Source organism: Hyaena hyaena, unplaced genomic scaffold (genome assembly GCF_003009895.1).
Source record: "Hyaena hyaena isolate Hyena2069 unplaced genomic scaffold, ASM300989v1 scaffold_255, whole genome shotgun sequence".
In the NCBI taxonomy this organism is placed as follows: domain Eukaryota; kingdom Metazoa; phylum Chordata; class Mammalia; order Carnivora; family Hyaenidae; genus Hyaena; species Hyaena hyaena.
The window spans coordinates 1,854,090-1,862,058 of record NW_024080888.1 but is presented as its reverse complement, the minus strand read 5'-3'; the positions used below and the strand labels follow the sequence as shown (position 1 = coordinate 1,862,058).

General features: G+C 34.8%; 1 pseudogene; it reads left to right on the top strand.

Annotated features, from left to right (window-relative positions):
* Window positions 1–6,288: 6,288 nt before the first annotated feature.
* On the top strand, window positions 6,289–6,665 carry LOC120240614 (annotated as a pseudogene).
* Window positions 6,666–7,969: the final 1,304 nt, after the last annotated feature.

The window sequence follows — 7,969 nt, the reverse complement described above, 5'->3', positions numbered from 1 at the left end:
GTGGGAGGGTATGGGAAGCATGAGGGAAATACACAGCATACTGTGGGCCTCAAGGGCCTTAGTTTTAGTATTTGTAGAGATGGATATTAGCACTGTAAAACAGAGGACCATGGAAAGTATGTAATAATGTATTTAACTGAATATAACCAAGGGGGAATTTATATCTTACAGGCAATTAGTGTTACAACAGCTATCTATATAGGAATTTATGTTGACCTAAATGATAAAATAATTAAAACTCACTTTTGCTATCTGTCCCATGTAAATATTTTGCATACTGACTTTTCCTGTTCTGCCCCTGCTCCTAACTTTTACTTAGATCTTCTAATGACCAGAATGAAACATGCTAAAATTCCAACATGGTTGTCAATGCTTTGTTCTTGTCTCCTCCTCTTCCTGATGCTCCTCCTTTTTGGTGAAAGGGTTTTTTGTTTTTGTGTTTTTCCATTTTATAACCTCAAATTTGGCTAATAGGGAACTGAAACTTTTACACATTGAAGTTAACTCACAAATTTTAATAAAGTGATAGTTCCGGATCTTTCCAAAACCATTCAGTGGAATATAAAACGGCTACTGCTGAGATTTTGTTTTCATTAAATCTTCCCTGAAGTTGCTTATATTGTACTGCCGAATAAAATTGTCCACTGTGTAATAAAGGCAAGGTAATATGCACAAAGTTACAAGCTTGTAATTACAATTTTTAAGTCAGACAAGGAAAAAAATTTTCCTGAACTTGTAATGAATGTATATCACTATACTTCACGTTCTGTTTCCTTCCTCTTTTATGCGGGTACCTCCAGAGAATTTTTCAGATTCTTGCTTTTCCTTTCTTTTTCTACTGTAAAACAACATACCCTGTTTTTGAAGAGACTTCTTGAAGGTAATTTTAAACCTATTGCTTCCAAGGGGGCAGTGAGGCATTGGTGCTTTCTCTATTCAGTTTATCTTTTGTTTACAGGTTTATAGGAAATGAGATTATCACCATTTTCAATTCTCTCTATATTGTAGTTTCCTAGGAGACCAATAGAAATCCATTACTAATTTAGTAATGGTGAATGGAAAGGTTGAACTGAACTAAAAGTTGGGAGAAACCAAGCAGTTTCTAGGTCATTCTTGAATTTATTCATTAGGAAGTAAAATGTCTAAATTCTAAATTTTAATATGTTTGTATGCAATATTAATCTCACAATGAAAAACTGCTTTCTGGGATTGTTATGAATTACTCAAAATTCCCTTTTTAATTAACTTACATTATATAATTTTCTGAATGGTAACAATCATAGAATGTTTTTATAGGAGAGTAAAAGAGATAGCCTTACCTCCTCTGCTCATTTATATTATGTAATTATTTACTTGGGAAGAAGATCATGAACCTTCTGGACTAGGATTTATCAGTCTATAAGGATTTTCCAAAAAATGCCTCCTCTAACTTTGGGCAGAGTGCAGTTTGTATCAAAGAATTAGAATCTTGTCAGGTACTTTTATGTTTTCTAATTTTATTATATAGTTGACTGAATTATGTCATAAATGCTGTGATCACAAATTCTGTAAATCTCTTAATGCCTTGACCACTAATTATTTCATGTATAGTGTATGCCTTAGGATTCTACCATGATTAAAATTCTGTGGGCTTGTGTGTGTGTATATGTGTGTGTGTGTGTGTGTTGTTGAAAGAGTAATGATTAGGCGCTATAAAATCTTATTAATATGAGGTGAATCCAACTAGCATAAAAATGACCAAAAAATCATTATACTTTAGTCAGTTATTTTAGGAATAAAACAATAGCATAGTTTCCAAGCATAATAAGGGCAGGGAGCATATCTGCCTTATATACATTTGTTCTCAAAGTTTTGGAATAGTACCTGGCATATGGAAAGGGCTGAGAATATTTTTGCTGAATGAATGGATGGGAAGGATTTTTACTCAAAATGTCATTACTAGATTTCTTTTTTTTTTTTTTTTTACAAATAGTTTATTGTCAAATTAGTTTCTACATATGAATGTCATTACTAGATTTCTATATGTTTTATAACTGGAAGCCTTTCCCCCTATATTGACTGAAACAGAGCCAAATACCATGCAAACACATATATCTTCCAGCAGGAAAATAAAATACTACAAAGACTTTTTGAATACAAAGATTTCTGTCTAAAGGACTATTAAGCATTATAACCTGGTAAAGATTGTGTTAACTTTAGTGTTCAAAATATTAAAGGAATGAATTATTTGCTTTAAAATGACTAATGTCTATGAAATAATTGAATATAATATTTCAATGGTCACCATCAGCTTTTTGCATATTATTTTCTTAGGACATATTGAGTCTGTGCATAAAAACATGTGTGTAGGTCTTAATAGCATTTGGTTAGAAACATCAGGGCTGATGTTTTAGATTTGTTTGGTCATATGGTTTAATCAGCATTAATCTCTTCCTTTTCAGTTAGTATTTTTGAGAAAAGGATTTTAGAAATTAATTAAAATGGATTTGTGTTTGAACTATGAGAGCAATATTAGGAAAATTTTATGGGAAAAATACCACAAAATTTAGCCAGAGGACCTAGCTTTCCAGGACACTTTACACTGCCTTGTTAATGAATGACCCATTGAGATTTAATTTATACCAGCTCTGCTATACTGTAATAAGATTTATACTAGCTCTGCTATACTGTAATAAGCAGCTATCATGTCTCTAAAGCATGAAGTTAATGAAATAATGCCTATTTGGAGTTGGCTATTACATGCACAGAGATAGTTTTTCTGGTTTAAAGTTAACTAACATGAAAGACAACTTGACATTTTAAATGACATGAGAAGAAAATGAGAATGATATGTCACCATGAGGCAGACAATGCAAATATAGTTATCAAAGAAAAGTGGAACAAATATAAAGCACAAACACTTCAAATTATGCTAACTTTGAGAAAATAAACATCTTTTCAGGAATTTTTAAACCAAATAATTTCAGCTAAGTGACCTATTCTTCACCAAAGTTTAGCCTACTTCTTTATTTATATTGTATATGCAATGCTTGATACTATATCATTAGTTTAGAAAACTGGCAGGAAATCTATTAAAATTAAGGAAGCACATATATGGAAATAATGTTTAGCTGTATAAGAACACTTCTCAGTATAACCTTTTATATCTGCGTCTTTGAAGAGGGCTTAAAGTGTCCTTGGAAATGCTGAGATTGAGAAACCATCACAAGAAGTTTTATTTTTATGAGTCATTTATTATGGGGCTGATAGATTCTTCCTAATAAAGAGTTGAGAGCAAAGCTTGCTAAGCCTCTGGATTCTGGATCATCTCAGTTTTCACTTGGAGTTAGGAGACTTTAAAAACGTTTCAAGGTATTCTATAAAAGAAAGTTAAAACTAAAGGTGAAATTCCTTTGGGATGCCCTGAGAGTTGTGAACTTTCATAATGGTGGACAAATAAGCCACCTGGGACCAATGTTAGAATCGGATTCTAGGCCCCACTCATTCAGTCCTGTCTGGCGCAGGAATCAGTATACCAGGTGACTCTGATGCAGGTGGTCTTAACACTACTCCTTAAGAAACACGGACCCAGGAGCAAGACTAAAGAAGTCAGAGTAACTTGAACACTATCCAACACTGATCAAAATGTATACAGTTTGTGATGGAAATAAAGCTCTCCTCCAAATTCCTCTGCTCCCTCTCCAAGCAACAGGATAAAGAAAACACAGTGATGGCCAAGAAAGGGAAACAGAAGCAGTTAATGAGACTGAAGGACTTCATTTGGAACTGAAGCACACACCAGTTGAAGAGAAAGAATGTCAAACACTATGAATTAACAGAAAAACTAAGTAATCCGCTGCAGGTGAATTTGGGATTCAATAATAAATATTAGGTGAATAAATCTTTAAAGTTTTTATCCTGTTGTGTAATGGTGTCAGGTTTGATATAGCTTGGAAGAAATTTACCCTTGAAAGCATTTAAATGATACTATTCTTTGTTTGTATTGGGAAAAGGAAGAAAGCTGATATAGGAAACCTTCCTGAATTGTCACAAAAAAGGGGAACCACTTTAAATTATATGCATACAACTATCATAATATGTTCTTGGCATTTTCTTTCTAAAGTATACCTAATTTACACAATTTTAAAAAACACTTATTATTTTTAGAGACAGAGAGAGAGCGAGAGCACGGGGAATGGGAGGGGCAGAGAAAGAGAAAGAATCTCAAGCGGGCTCCCTATTATCAGCACAGAGTCCCACTCAGGGTTCCATCCAATGAACCATGAGATCATGACCTGAGCCAAAATGAAGAGTCAGATATTTAACTCTCCAAGCTACCCAGTCACCCCCACAACAAATTTTTAAGTTACCTGCATATTATGGGTCAAATACATGCTTTGGGATAGTTTCATCCCATATGCTTTTAAATGTTGGCTTGTCTTTTATTTTTTCAATGCAGTTTTTACTTTGGAATAGTTTTAGATTTTCATAAAAGTTGCAAAGATAGCATGGAGAGTCCCATAAACCTTTAACCTAGTTTCTCCTATCATTAACATCTTACACTACCAGGGCATATTTGTCAAAACTAAGAAACCAATGCTGGTGCATTACTATTAATTTGAACTGCACAATTTCACTGGTTCTTCCATCAATGTCTGTTTCTGATCCAGAACTCAATTCGGATAAAATACCATATAGTACTTTGCGGTCGGGTTTCCTTTAGTCTTCTCTGGTCTTGTGATAGCTTCTTAGTCTTTCCTCGTTTTTCATGACTTACGGTTTTAAGGAGTATTGGTTAGGTATTTTATAGAATATCCCTGAATTTGGGTTTGTCTAATGTTTTTCTTGGGACTGGAGTGAGGTCATGAATTTTGCGGAAGAATATCACATGATGAAATGCTATTCTCATCATATCATATCATATCAGGGCATACATGCTATTAACATGATTTTTCACCAATGATTTTAACATTGATCATCTGGTCAAGATAACGCTTGTCACATTTTTCCACGGTGAAGTTATTTTTCCTTTTCTGCATTCTAGTCTATGATAGCAAGTAGCTAAGTCCATCCCACATTCAAAGGATAGGGGAATTAAACTCCATTTTCTAAAGGGGAGAGTATCTATATAAATTATGAGAAATTCTTAATTAAGAGAGATTTGTGTCATTTCCTCCATTTGTTTACATCCATATAGGCTCATAGATCTTTATTTTGTACTTTAGACTATAATCCAATACTACATTAATTTTTTTATTGTCAAATTTTTCTAGTTTTGATCATTGTGATCTTTCAGGTTGGCTCCTTTGTTCCTTTAACACCAACCCCACCCCCACTGTTTAATACATCATTTCTTCCTGGCACTGCAAAACGTCACGGGTTTACCTTGTGTTTGTCTGCCCCATCCATGCAATCAATTGGCTTTGATTTTTAACCTTATAAAAGCAGTGAGTAAATGCATTTTATTTCCTGTATATAATACCTTGTGCAATATCATGAATGCTTTTGGTGATACTGACTGTACAGGCCAAGAACAAAACAGCATTTTACTAGGTACATTACACTGGACAAAATGTATTGAATGCTCATATCTGGCCTGAAGACATTGTTTGGAAAGTGATAAAAGAGACACTTTAGGTTGGATTGCACACTTTCCTTTTCACTTCCTGTCATTATGTGGAAATGGTTTGGAGAGGACACTGTGGGGAAGGGCGGTGGTTAAACTACTTACCATACACAAAATCAGGCATGACCTTAGTCTTTGTTTTATTCAGCAACTTGTTTCCATGGTAAACAACACTGGGCCCAGACTCAAAACAGCTGGGAACTATCTTCAGAAAAAAATAAAAATAAAAAAGAGAATAATTTATTGCTTTTTTCTTTCTCTTCCCCTCATCTTCCATTATTACTTGATTAGCATGTACTAAAATCTCTGGTACTTCCATTATTTCAGCCAACAGATAAGTGGAATCATCCTCCTACATCCATCTTCTCAGTGTCCTTACGTTTCTCACCATTGTCATATCCAAAACAAGTAGAGACTAGTCTCAGGTTCTTTCTACCTTCTGGTACAGCTGGAAATCAAGTCAGTGGCTGACTTTGCCTCCTTTGTCCCTTAACACTGGGGAGATGTACTGCCCAACAGGTAGTGACTGCATAGTGCAGGTTTGTGGGGTCAGCATCTACTTAAAAAGTACCTTCCTAGCCACAGTCACTGAGCCACTGTTCAGAACTCAGGTCCCCCTCACCCCCCAGTCCCCTAGCTTCTCCATGCCCCTGCCAGTCTGCTTCAGCTGCTGCCTTCCACAGGCCCTTTCCACCAAGGAAAAAGAATCGTATCATATGTCCGCCATCCAGAACCTACACTTTTTGGACTCTTTTGCTTATGCAAATAAGGGTGATGAACTGCTTCCTGTTGGCACCGAGGATAATATCCATATAAAAATTCAAAAGAGAAACAGCAGGAAGACCCATATTACTGTCCAAGGAATTGCTGATGATTATGATAAAAGGAAACTGGTGAAGGCGTTTAAGAAGAAATGTGTCTGTAATTGAATATCCAGAATATGGAGAAGTAACTCCTCAACAGGGTGACCAGAGCAAGAGTGTATGCCAGTAGTGTATGCCAGTTCCTCCTAGAGATTGAACTGGCTAAGGATGATCAGCTGAAGGTTCATGGGTTTTAAGTCCTTTGGGCTCACTGAAGCTTAAGGGAGGATTTCCTTGCAATGAATAGAATTTCCCATCTGTCCCTTGTCACACGTATTTTTGTTTGTTTATTTTGTTTTGTTTCACTTTTTCCCCACAAGTTTAAAAGCCTCACAGCTTGTATAATATAACCATTTGGGGTCTTTTTTTTAAACTAGGAATAGTATAACTCCTTCATGCAATAAACTGAAAAGAGCCATGCAATCAATCAATCAATAAATCAATAAAAAAATAGTACCTTCCTATAATGGTTTTATCTAAGGAAAATAGGGAGTTATTGCCCCCAATAGGTATTAGGAAAAACAAGCAAATGAACAAGTGAGATAAAAATACCTCTGCACATCAAAGGAAACCATAAACAGAATGAAAGGCAAGAATGGTAAAAAATATTTGCAAGTCATATACCTAATAAGGGGTCAGTCTGCAAAATTTAAAAAGCACTTGTACAACTCAATAGCAAAAAACAATCCAATAAAAAATGTTCAGAGGAACTGAATGGCCATTATTCCAAAGAAGACTGGCAAATGACCAAGAGGTACATGAAAAGTTACTCAACATCACTAAGCATCAAGGAGTGGTAAATCAAACCAAAATGAGATGTCACCTCACACCTGTTAGAATGACTCTCATCTAAAAGAAAAGGTATAACAAGTGTTGATGAGGATATGAAGTAAAGGGAAACCTTGTGTGCTGTTGGTGGGAACGTAAATTGGTGCAGCCACTATGGAAAACAGTATGGAGGTTCCTCAAAAAGTTAAAAATAGAAATACCATATGGTCCAGCAATTCCACTTATGGGTATATGTCTGAGGGAAATGAAATCACTACCTTGAAGAGATAGCTACATCCCAATGTTCATTGCAGTGTTATTTACAATAGCCAAGACATAGAAACAACTATATATATGTAGTTATGTATATATTTCCTATCTGTGTATAAAAAACACAAAAATATTATGAAATATTATATAATATTTTATAGTTATATTTATAATAAGAAAATATTATTCAGCCATAAAAATGAAGGAAATTCTGCTATTTATGACAACATGGAGTGACCTTGAGGGCATTATGCTAAATGAAATAAGTCAGAGAGAGGAAGATATATACTGTATACGTGAAATCTAAAAATGATGAACTCATAGAAAAAGAGAACAGACTGGTGGTTGCCAGGGGTGGAAGAAATGGGTGGAGGTGATCAAAAAGTACAAATTTCTAGCTCTAATATAAAGAAATCTTGGATATAATGTCCAGCGTGATAACTATAGTGAACAATATTGTATT